Source organism: Petaurus breviceps, unplaced genomic scaffold, assembly GCF_028583685.1.
Source record: "Petaurus breviceps papuanus isolate PSGF00001 unplaced genomic scaffold, PetGlider_PUasm1.0 556, whole genome shotgun sequence".
Taxonomy (NCBI): Eukaryota; Metazoa; Chordata; class Mammalia; order Diprotodontia; family Petauridae; genus Petaurus; species Petaurus breviceps.
The window spans coordinates 3254441-3267420 of record NW_027186374.1 but is presented as its reverse complement, the minus strand read 5'-3'; positions in this window follow the sequence as shown (position 1 = coordinate 3267420).

Below are 12980 nucleotides of genomic sequence, written 5' to 3'. Positions count from 1 at the left end.
GTGAGCAAACCTTCCCATCAGCCTTGAAGAGCTGCAGCCTTGGTTGCTCTGGATATATAAAACGCTGTCCAAAAACAGACCCGAGAGAAGCAGCTCCTCCTCCAGCAGTGTTTCTGGTCTGTAATTACCTTTCATCATGGATAGGGGAACATGTAATTTGCAGCAGCATCGCTAAATCTGGTCACCCTTCTTGGCTGTGGGCTGCTTCGTGGATCCAGAGGTGCCCTGCTGACAAACCTATGAGCTTGATGAAGTGATGGATGGATTCATGGAAGGCAGGTTGTGACCAGACAGGCCCTGACCTAGGAGATGGGTGACTTGGCTTCCAGTTTGGCCCTTGATGTAGTCTAGCAGGGTGGGTGACCTTGGTCCAGTCACTGCTCCCATTGTGGTTTTTAGTTTCACCGTCTGAAAAATGAAAGCATTGAACAAGAATCATGTTCTGGTTCTTTCTGGGTATCAGTCAGCCAGTCAGTCAATAAACATTTATTAGGCAGCTCCTGTGTGTTAACCATTAGAGACACAAAGAAAAGACAAAGGTCCTACCGGTGCGAGTGCTCCCAATATAAAAATGGATTTAATTAAAATTGATTCAAGGAGCAATTATTAAGTGCCTACTATGGGCCACCTACTGTTTGAGGCAGTGTTTGCCCTCTTACGTTCACTGTAGATCTTGGCAACAAAAGAAAAAGTTCATCATCTCCCACATGAGCTCCAAGAATAACTGGGCATTGAGAGAAGGACTGGCTTTCTTTCATCATTCATCACTTGTTCTGGAATTAAAGCCTCTTTATCTCAGTGCAGGGAGCTAGGTAACACAAGGGATAGAGCACTAGACCTAAAGTCAGGAAGACCTGAGTTCAAATCTAGCATCATTAGACCCCTACTAGCCAGGTGACCAAGCACAAGCAAGCAACTTAACCACTTGTGACCTCAGTTTTCTTCTCTGTAAAATGAGGGATAATAACAGTTTCTAGTGTGGATCTCATGTGGATCAAATGAGAAAAGGATTGTAAAGTACTGAACACAGTGTGCAGTACATAGAAAGTGCTATACAGTTGGCAGTAATAGTAAAACTTGCCAGGGCATGTGCTGCATTGGCACAGAGAACGCTACCATTCAGGAACAGGGTATGCAAAGAAGACTTCACTCTCACCATTATTACACCCAAAATACTTAGCCCTTACTACTGCTTTATTTCTATTTTTATTAGCAAGCTAGATTTTTTTTAAAGAGAGAGGTGGAGTAGTATAATGGGTAGAACTTGAGTTGCTGCAAATCAGTGCTAAGGTTTGAATCTTGGCCCTGATAGGTAGGGGCTATTCAACATGGGCAAGTGACTCTCTAAACCTCATTTGGATCTTCTGTAAAATGGGTATTATAATACTTATTAATTATAATTAATAAAATTTAACATATAATTATAAATAATAATAATGCTTATTATAATAATACTTAATACTTCATGGTTGTTTGTTGTAAGACCTCAATAAAATAACTCATTTAAGCATTCCTTAAAATGCTATGATGTGTCAGTTATCATCATTATTATTATTAATTCCTACTATTACAGATGCTGCTGCCATTACTGCTCAATGTCCAGAGTCTAAGGAGTCTATGGATTCCTTTTGTCCATGTTTTTCTGCATGGGTAGTGGTCAGTATTGGACCAGCCTGACAAGCTGAACCATAGGGTATGCCATTCATCTTGACTTACAGGTGCTGTTGTGGGCTCTTGGCTGGAAGACGAAAATCAGGCTCATTAAAGAGAACACAGAATCTCATCAATGGCATGTTGCTGGTCCCTGAGGAGTCCAAATTGTTTCTCAGAGTAATTGATTTCACTGACCTTTCAAAGCTAAGCTCTCATTGGGAATGAAATGTGAATCCTGTTTTCATTTTTCACCCACAGAACTGGGAGGTGAGTGGCACAATGGGTTTGAATGAGTGTTCTGTTGGGAAGAGGCCCAGGGGTATATTTGGCTTTTCTCTATCTCTGGGAAGTTTTTTTTATAGAATTTACAACTAAATAGACATGTGGACAAGGGTAGGAAGGACATAGGGAGAAGGTAGGATTGGGATTGTAATTTTGTGAGCATGTAACTCTGGGTGGCATTGGCATCTCTTTTTCAACTCATGCCATTTCCTTGCCTAATGGACAACTATGTGTGGCTTGTTGACTTCCCCTGATGAGCTCAGGTGGACTTCAGCTCTGATTTCTACTCTTCCACACCCTTCAAATTCATCCTTCAGAAAGCTATCAGAACACTCCAATGCTCAAATGGCTGTGGGATTGCTCTCATCTAAGTCAATATTAGCTCAAGTCATCATGATTGCTACCAGAATTTTCTCTCTTAATCATAACTCTGCTCATATCATTGCTGTGTTCAAATCTTCAGTGGTTCCCCATTGACTTTGTGGAAATCTCCAGGTTCCTTTGCCTGGTATTTAAGTATCTTTACATACTGCCACCACCTTAAATTTCTAAATATAAATTCTTGTGACTCACTTCTGCCACTCTCTACTCATGCCAAACTGGCCATCTCTTTAGCCCCAAAGAGTCAGTGCATTCTCCCATCTCCATGTTTTTGCTCAGGTAGTCTGTCTGCCAAGAATGCCCTTCCCCTCTGTCTTTGGAATTCTTACATGTCCTTTGAAGTTCAATTTAAATGCTACTTCTTATGAAATAGTTGTTCCCATCCCATAGTTAGTAATGAGGTCAAATGAATTAAACCATTTAAGTTAGGTTTTTACACGGGAATTAAACAGGGGAAGATAAGGGTGGTGGGGAGTATTCCAGTCATAGGGAATGGATTGAGGAAAGACAGTACATATCAAGAGTATTAGGTATTCTTATTCTCCCCTTTCTGGCAGTTTCCTTTTCTGTTGTTGTTTGGTATTTTACTTTACTTTGAATATGTATAAAAACAATTTTTTAACATTTGTTTTTAAAACTTAAAGTTCCAAATTCTTTCCCTTCCTCCCTTCCCAACCCCTTCATTGAAAAGCCAAGGAATTTGATATAGGTTATGTATGTGTAGTCGTGCAAAGCATTTCCATATTAGTCATATTGAGAAAGAAAACATAGAAAAAAACTCAAGAAAAATACAATTTAAAAAAATATGCTTCAATATGTATTCAACACCACTTCTTTCTCTGGGGATGGATAGCATTTTTCACCATAAGTCCTTCAGAGTTTCTTGGATCATTGTATTGTTGAGAATAGCTAAGTCATTCACAGCTGATCATCTTTCAATATTGCTTTTACTTTATACACAATACATGTCACTTTGCATAAGCTTCTGTAACTCTTTCCAGGTTTTTCTGAGAGCATCCTGCTGATATCCTGATCATTTCTTATAGCACAATACTATTCCATAACAATCACACACCATGATTTGTTTAGCCATTCTCCAATTGATGGGCATCCCCCCAATTTCTGTTTCCTTGCCACCAGAAAAGAACTGCTATAAATATTTGTAATATAAGTACTTTTCCTTCTTGTTTTTTAATCTTTTTATTTCTGATACACACCAAGCCATGTTATTGCTAAGTCAAAGGGTATTAATAGTTTTATAGCCCTTTGGGCATAGTTCCAAAATGCTCTATAGAATCGTTGAATCAGTTCACAACTCTACCAGCAGTGCATTAATGTCTCATTTTCCCCATATCTGCTCCAACCTTATCTGTACTTTTAGCCAATATAATAAGTATGAAATAATACCTCAGAATTATTTTAATTTGCATTTTTCCAATCAATAGTGATTTTTAAGGTAGGCATTTTTTTCATTTGGCTATAGATAGCATTGATTATTTTATCTGAAAACTGCTCATATGTTTTGATAATTTATCAATTGGGGAATGACTCTTTTTTATAATTTTGACTCAGTTCTCTATAAGTTTGATAAATGAGGCCTTTATCAGAGAAACTTTCTTCATTTCTTTTCACAGTTATGACTGCTGTGTTTCTCTCCATCCTGTTTCTCCCTCTCTTTACTCTATTCTCTCTCTCCTTTCACCCTGTCTCTTCTCAAAAGTGTTTTGCTTTTGAATACCCCCATCCCGAATCTTCTCTCCCTTCTATTACCTTCACTCCCCTGCATGTCTCTTGTCCCCTTCCCCTCCTACTTTCCTATAGGCTATATCCAGTATGTTATTCCCTCTTTGAGCCAATTCTAATGAGAATAAAGTTCACTCACTGCCCCTCATCTCCCCTTCTTCCCCTCCACTGTAAAAGCTTTTTTTTTGCTTCTTTTATGTGAAATGATTTCTCAAATTCTACCTTTTCTTTTACCTTTCTCTCAGTACATTTCTCTCTCACCCTTTTATTTTATTTTATTTTATATCATCCCTTCATATTCCACTTTCATCTGTGCCCTCTGTCTATATATACTCCTTCCAACTGCCTTAATGATGAGAAAATTTTTAGGAGTTATAACTATCATTTTTCTGTGTAGGAAGGTAAACAATTTAACCTTATTAAGTCCCTTATGATTTCTCTTTCCTGTTTACTTTTTTTATGCCTCTCTTGAGTCTTGTATTTGAAAGTCAAATTTTCTATTCAGCTCTGGTCTTTTTATCAAGAATGCTTGAAAGTCCTCTATCTCAAAGAAAATCCATTTTCCCCCGGAAGGATTACAGACAATTTTGTTGGGTAGGTGATTCTTGGTTGTAATCCTAGCTCCTTTGTCCTCTGGAATATCATATACCAAGCCCTCAATCCTTTAATGTAGAAACTGCTAAATCTTGTGTCATTTTGACTGTGACTCCACAATACTTGAATTGTTTCTTTCTGTCTGCTTGCAATATTTTCTCCTTTACCTGGGTGCTTTGGAATTTGGCTGCAATATTCCCAGGAGTTTTCATTTTGAGATCTCTTTCAGGAGGTGATCAGTGGATTCTTTCAATTTCTATTTTAATCTCTGCTTCTAGCATATCTATAATTTTCCTTGATGACTTTTTGAAAGATGATGTCTAGGCTCTTTCCTTTTGATCACAGCTTTCAGGTAGTCAACAATTTTAATATTATCTCTCCTGGATCTATTTTTCAGGTCAGTTATTTTTCCAATGAGATATTTCACATTGTTTTCTATTTTTCATTCTTTTGCCTTTTTAAATGTTTCTTGATTTTTCATAAAGTTATTAGCTCCCATTTGTTCAATTCTAAATTTTTTAAGGAATTATTTTCTTTACTGAGCTTTTGTGCCTCCTTTTCCATTTGATCAGTTCTGCTTTTTAAGAATTTTTTTTTTCTTCAGAGAATTTTGTGCCTTTTTTTCCATTTGGCCAATTCTTTTTTTTCTACGCATTATTGTCCTCATTGGCTTTTTGTACCTCTTTTATCATTTGACCTAGTCTTTTTTTTAGCAGTGCTTTAAAATACATATTTCCTAGGATGATTTTATATCCCCCACCACTTAATATTATTTTTTTCAATTGTATATAAAAATAATTTTCAACATTCACTGTTATCAGATTTTGAATTCCATTTTTTCTTCCTCCCTTCCCTCCTTTACCTCCCCCTCCCCAAAACAGCAAGTAATATTATATAGACTAAACATTTATAATCATATTAAACACTTTTCCACATTTTTTTAAAAAAGGCATTACTTTCTTAAATATTTTTTTGTGTCTCCTTTACCAAGGAATTGATTTTTTTTCATTATTTTCTTGCATCACTCTCATTTCTCTTCCCAATATTTCCTCTACCTCTCTTACTTGATTTTTCAAAATCCTTTTTGAGTCTTCCCATGGCCTGAAATCAATTCATATTTTTTTTCTTGGAGGCTTTGGATTTAGGAGCTTTGACTTTGTTATGTTTTGAGTGTGAGTTTTGATCTTCCTTATCATCACAGTAATTTTCTATGGTTAGAATTTTTCTGTTGTTTGATCATTTTCCCAGTCTATTTCTTGACTTTTAACTCTTTACTAAAGAGGGGCTTTGCTTCCAGGGTGGAGGGTGCACTGTGCCAAGCTTTGGTGGTTTTGTGCAGCTGTTTACAATGATACTTCTAGGAACCTATAAGTTTTCACTTTTTCCAAGGTGGTATGATCTAAGGAGAGGTGCATTTGCTACCCTCCTGTTCTGTGCTCTGGTTTGTGAGCAACCATGAGCACTTGCTTTTGCCCTAGCAGTGTGATAAGGGTCTCTGCTCCACTCTGGCTGCAAGCTTCAGTGTGCTAATGCTTCTCCTCACTCTGGGACTGTTACCCAGGAATACAACTGAGATCTGAGTATGGGCAAAGGAACAGTGTCCTGCCCCCAGTGCTAGCAAAGAGATCCCCACAATCTCCTTCTGGTCAGTTGTTTTATCCCCTTACCATCTGTGGACCAAGAGCTTTGGAAGCAGCTTCTGCCACTGCTAATTCAGTGTTTCCCAAGGCCTGTTCCTAGTTGGCTGGGGACAGGGCTGTGCTGGTTCAGCCTGTGCTGTACTGCGTTCCCCTCTTACCCCACTTTGACAGACCTTTCCTGATGACCTTCTTAGTTGTCTTTGGATAGAAAAATTATTTTACCCCATTCTTTTGTGAGTTCTGCTACTCCTGGAATCATTTTCTGGCATTATTCAGAAGGATTTTCAGGACAGCTCAGGCTCCTCATTGCCTTTTCTCTGCCCTCTTGGCTCTACTACTTGGTATTCTTAAGTGTCTAGGTTGGTGCAGTGGACAGAGCCCTGGATTTTGAGTCAGGAAGACCTGATTTTAAATCCTGCCTCAGACAATTACTAGCTATTTGAGTCTGGGCAAGTGACTTAACCTCTGCCTCAGTCTCCTCAACTGTAAAATAGGACCATAAAAACAGCATGATAGAAACTGAGCATAGAATATCTCACAACATATTCCAGGATAAGGTCAAAATAGGTGCATGATTTAGACATAAAGGGTGACACTATAAGCAAATTAGGAGAGCACAAAATGGCTTACCGGTCATATCTTTGGATTAGAGAAGAATTTAGGAAAAAAAAAACAAGATATAGAGAGCATTATGAAATGTAAAATAAATAATTTTTATTATATTAAATTAAGAAGGTTTTGCATAAACCAAACCAATACAACAAAAATTAGAAGAAAAGCAGGAAATTGGGGACTTTTTAACAGTAAATATCTCTGATAAAGGCCTCATTTCTCAAATATATATTCAGCTGAGTCAAATTTATAAGAATACAAGTCATTCCCCTACTGAAAAATGGTCAAATGATATGAACAGGAAGTTTTCAGATGAAGTAATCAAACTATCTATAGTCATATGAAAAATGCTCTAAATCACTATTAATTGGAGTAATACAAATTAAAACAACTCTGAATTACTACCTCACACTCATTAGGTTGGCTAACATGACTAAAATAAAAGGAAAATGATAAATGTTGGAGGGGATATGGTAAAAATTGGACACTGATGCACTGTTGGTTGAGTTGTAAACTAAGCCAACCATTTAAACAGCAATTTGGAACTATGCCACAAGGGCTATAATACTGTGTATATATACCCTTTGATCCAGCAATGCCCCTACTAGGTCTATATCCAAAAGAGATTTTTTTAAGGAAAAAAGCCTGTTTGTTATGCAAAATTTTTATAGCAGTTCTTTTTTTATGGTGGTAAAGAATGGGACATTAAGGAAACACCCATCAGTTGGGGGATGGCTGAACAAGTTATGGTATATGAATGAAATGGAATATTACTGTGCCTTAAGAACCAACAAGCAGAATAATTTTAGAAAAAAAAAACCTGGAAAAACTTACATGAACTGATACAAAGTGAAGTGAATAAAACCAGTACAGCACTGAATACGGTAATAGCGATATTGTGGAATGATTGACTATGATAGACTTAACTCTTCTCAACAGTATAATGATCCAAGACACTTGGATCCCAGAAGACTCTTGATGAAGAATGTTATCTACCTCTAGTGAAAGAACTGATGCCATTTGAATACATACTGAATCATAAAATTTTCACTTTCTTTTCTTTTTCTTTTTGTCCAAGTTTTCTTGCACAAAATGATTGTGGAAATGTTTTACATAATTTCACATATATAGTGTATGATTGCTTATTGTCTCAGGGAAGGGTGCTAAGGAGAGGACAGAATTTGGAACTTAAAACTTAAAAAAAAGGAATGTTAGAAATTATTTTTACAAGGAATTGGTGAAAATAAATCATTTTTATTTTTAGAAATAATATAATAAAAATGTTGTTGCTGCTATTTTTAATGGAGACCAAAATAGCATCTACCTCACAGGGCTATTGTCAAGTTCAAATGAGATAACATTTTAAAGTTCTTAACACAGTGCCAAGCACAAAATATGTGCTCTTTCCCTTCCCTTCTGCTTCTTTTCCCTTCCTCCTCTCTCACTGGGTATGTACAAGGGGGCAATGAGTGGTTTGTTTGACTGAATGGAGAGGGTAGTAATATGACATATGGTTGGAAAGTCACAGTGGTGTCAGGTTGTAGAGACACTGAATTCTTCTCATATTGTGAATATTCTTCTATGAGATCAGTTTGGTGGATATACATTGAGGAGTTAAGTGAATTGCCCTAGTAGCAAGCATGAGAAGTTCAGAATTATATATATACCAAATTATTTTTCTATCCCCTTTCTTGAGGTACAGAAGACTGATGATTCAATCCTGTCTCATGAATACATTTTGACTTTGAGGCCCATGCCTTTCTTTTTTGTCCTCAGTACTTACAGTAGTTTGTGGCACATAGTACGTCCTCAATAAATGACTTATCTGACTGACTAAAAATTCTAGAAGTTAGGTCCAATCATTGTCCACATTATACTGACTAGGAAACTGAGGTTCAGATGTTCAACAACACAGTTGGTGGATGTCAGAAGTGGGATAAGATCACTGAACTTGAATATTAACTCTATTTCTAACTACCCTGCATGACCTTGACCTTGAGATAGCACTAAATGGCCACTTTCTCCCTGGGTCACCCTAGGCAAGTGCAATATTGTAGAATCACAGAATTTTGGAGTTACGAGCAGCCACCACTGCCATTTAATAACACCCATGCCTTGGACAAGAATCCTCATTAAAATATACCTAACTAAAGGTCATCCAGCCTCTTCTTGGAGACCTCCAATGATGGGGAGCTCACCACCTCGTGAGACAGTCCTTTCCACTTATCGACAAATTTATTCCTAGGAAATGTGTCTTGATATCCAGCCTAAATTTGCCTCTTCACAAATTCTATTCCTTAGTCTTTATTCTGCCCTCTGGGGCCAAGCAGAATGAGGTTACTTCTCTGTTCCTAAAGATGGCCCTTTAAATACTTGAAAGTGCATTGATGTTTCCCTCCAATCATCCATCTCTTCTCCATGTCCCTTCAGCTATCTAAGTCTTTTTCGTCCACCATAAAATAAAAATAATAAAGTCAAGAACAGTGCCTCTGTGCCAGGGTTACCTTGAAGTTCTAAGAGATAATGTATGCAAAGTGCTTTGTAAATCACAGGTGCTATAGAGATGTAAGCTGTTGTCCTCACCAGCATCACCACCGGCATTGCCATTGTCATCACCAACACCAATAAAAAGCATTATTTAACTGAAAAGGCCATTTAAGTGCACTGTGAAAATACTGTCTAGTGGAAGCAGAAAGAGGAAATTGTTGATGAGAACAATAATAGCTGACTTTGATTAAAATATTTTTTAAAAGTACCTTATGGTTGCAAAACACTTCATCTACCTTGTCTCATTTGCTTCTCAGTCTTGTAAGGAAGGGTACTGTGGTTTAAAGAGTGGAGCTCTGGCTTTGGAGTTAGAAAGATCCGGGTTCAGATTTAACCTCAGATAACTACTCACAGTGTGTCCCTGAGCAAGTCACTTAGCTTGTCTGAATCTCAGTTTACTCATCTGTATAATGAGGATTAATATGATGACCAACTTCTCAGGGATGTGAGAATTGGATGGGGCAGCAGATGTAAAATACTTGTCTAAGTCTAACATTCCATTTCAATGTGAGCTATTGTTGTGAAATGGTGAGAGCAGATACTATTGTCCCATGGCTGTTATGTGAGGAGAGCCCTGCTGGGCATATAACAGGTGCCTGTTCCATAGTTTCTGAATCTCCCTGAACATATTTGGGATTTCCTTGGCAAAGATACTGGAGAGGTTGGCCATTTTCTTCTCCAGCTCATTTTGCAGATATGGAAATTGAGGCAGAGTGAAGTGACTTGCCAGGGATGCACAGCTAGTCAGTGTTTAAAGCCAGATTTGAACTCAGGGAGAGCAGTCTTCTTGGCTCCAAGGCTGGCGCTGGTCATACTAGACACTAAATAAATGTCAGTTGACTTGATAAGAAAGACCTGTACATTTCTGACTGAATTCAAAGCTTAACTCTACTACTGACTTACTGTGTAACCCTGGGGAGAAAGTCTTGGCAAGTTTCACGTAGACTCAGTTCAATCTCCCATGCTGTCTACATCTGGATCTTGAAACCAGCTTTTGGGGTTGTTTTTTTCTAGATGAACACTGATTTCCTGCATGACTGCAATGTGAACAAATACTGCAAAGTGAGGTCAATCTTTCCAATGGCCTGAGTTTACCTGACATTACCTGAGGGGTGTTAGATCCAGGTATCATGACCTTAGATCAGTCCCTTCCCTCTTCTGTGAAAGGAGAGGTCTGGACAGCCCTAGACCTTCTTCTAGCTGATGGGCTCCAGGGCCTCTTTACAAAGACTTGTGTGTGTGTGTGTGGGGGGGGGATGGACAGGATAGTTAATCCTTATTTAGTCGATAAACCTGTAATGTCACCATCTCTCCCCCACCTTTCAGCCAAGGGTTCTCCTAGGATAACTAACAGCCTCTGGCCAAAGTCCTGAAGGAAAAAAAAAAAAGTTACCAGAATCCCGATGGAGTTTTTGTCTTTATGCTACTATTTCAGAAGCTGAATGTTAATGGGCTTGAAGGAGGTGCCTGGTGGTAGGCATTCCCATCTGACAATGTTCACGGATCTTGAATTCCTGGTACCCCTGGAAATGTGTGAATTTCAGCTCCTTGAGAAATCCAAACACTTTCTTTTATTAATGGACCTTAATAGCTTATAATGAAGGCACAGCTCAGCAGTGAAAGAAGGGATTAGCATTTGTTTGAAGTTCTAAAACAGGATAAGGAGTGGATTTGCTAATTGTTTTTCCCTGCTGGGGATATCAGCTGGGATTCAACGACAACATATATGCATATATACTCCCATATGGTCCATGCCTAAGAGATGTGTTTGTAAAATAAAGTCAACTCAAAAGTTAACTTAAATAGAACTACACCAAGATGAAGAAAGTTCTGTCAAGTATCAGGGTTGGCCAGGAGGGACATTAGACTACTAAATCAGGAAACTTACTGCTAGAAAAGAAGATATTATAATAGGCAACACAGAACATCAGAGCAGAGGAGTGCCTGAGAACACAGACGTCCATTGCTGGAGGGGCTTTTAAAACACAGAATGATGACTCTGAACAGAGGGAAGGATGTGAGAACATAAACTGTCAGGACACAGAACACAGGATTCTAGAGTACATCCTAGAGTGGGGAAAATGGGGCCAGTGCTAGAACCCAAATGTGCTAGAACCTTACTTTATGCTCTTTGGATTGAGAATGTAATACATATTGTCAAAATCCTCAGATATGATGGTTTGTTTTGCAGGATTGTTTCAGTCCCTGTCTCTGTCTCCATCTATACACATATACATGTATATACATGTGCACACACATACACACATGTGTATATATGTATATTGTGTATATATGCACATGTCTACATGCATACTTAGATATGTGTCTGTACTCTCCAAAAATAAAAGTATATCAATGCAAAAAACTGTAGTTATGTGTGTCCGACCCCCAATAATATCTTTCCTTGCATTCTGCATCATGTATGTTTAGGGCAAACATGCCTTTTAGGTTATGGCTTCTACAGGAAATAAGATTTGAACATTTGTGACCCATTGCCCCAACATCAAGAACAGACTACAGGGGATAATCACAAGAATGCTAGGGAAATTTGAGCAAATTTTTATCCTTTCTAGCCATGGTCTTTCTGGATCCAACTATGGCTATGTTTGAACAGTAAAAGAAATAATAATCATAGTGGAGTAAATCATTTTTTACAGAAAAAATAATGAGTTAAGTAAAATGGCCATCTGGTATCTTTCAGTTGTAGAAGAAAATATTGAAGCTGAAAGGTACTGGTCCAGGTCAGTTGGACCATGTCCTTCACCCAGAGAAACATCGACCCACAGATGGAAGCCGCTAGAATGCCTAATGAATATTCATGTACCTTGAAATCCCAAACCTTTACTAGCCTAGATGTGCAAGAGGAATCAGGTGATAGTGAAAAGAATGCTAGTTGGACTGAGGGGGACCTGGGCTCAAATCACCATCTCTGGCACTAGCTGTGTGAACGTTCGTCTCTCTGAGCCTCAGTATCCTCATCTGTAAAAATGGGATCCTAAGAGCGCCTCTCTTTGAGGGTGGTTGTGAATCTTAAAGTAGCCTGCGTCTGTAAAGCCCTTTGAAAACCTAAAGTGTGTAACATCCAACCTTGGCATTTCACTTACGACTTCTCACAGAATTACAGCAATTGGGTCAAGTTCACACAAAGAATTATTGGCAGATACAGAAATGAAATTTTGAATTCACAGTTTTAATCAGGGTTAACAAAACAACATCCAAAGCCATTGATGCCAATGAGATATGTTCTTATTCACTAAAGAGCTCAGCGATAATGGTTACTCCACCTCTATCTGCTGACTCACTATCTTGCCCCATACCTTTATTTACCCATAACCTAAATCCCTAAATGTGGTAAAGGACTTTTCCTCTTATTCAGATCTCAATGGGGATGAGAACAATCCCCTGACATCTCTATGATAAGAGTCCTTACACCTTTGGCTGTTCAGTGGTGATGAGGAAGGGGGGGGGGAGTGGAGAGAGAAACAGAGAGAGAGAGAGAGAGAGAGAGAGAGAGAGAGAGAGAGAGAG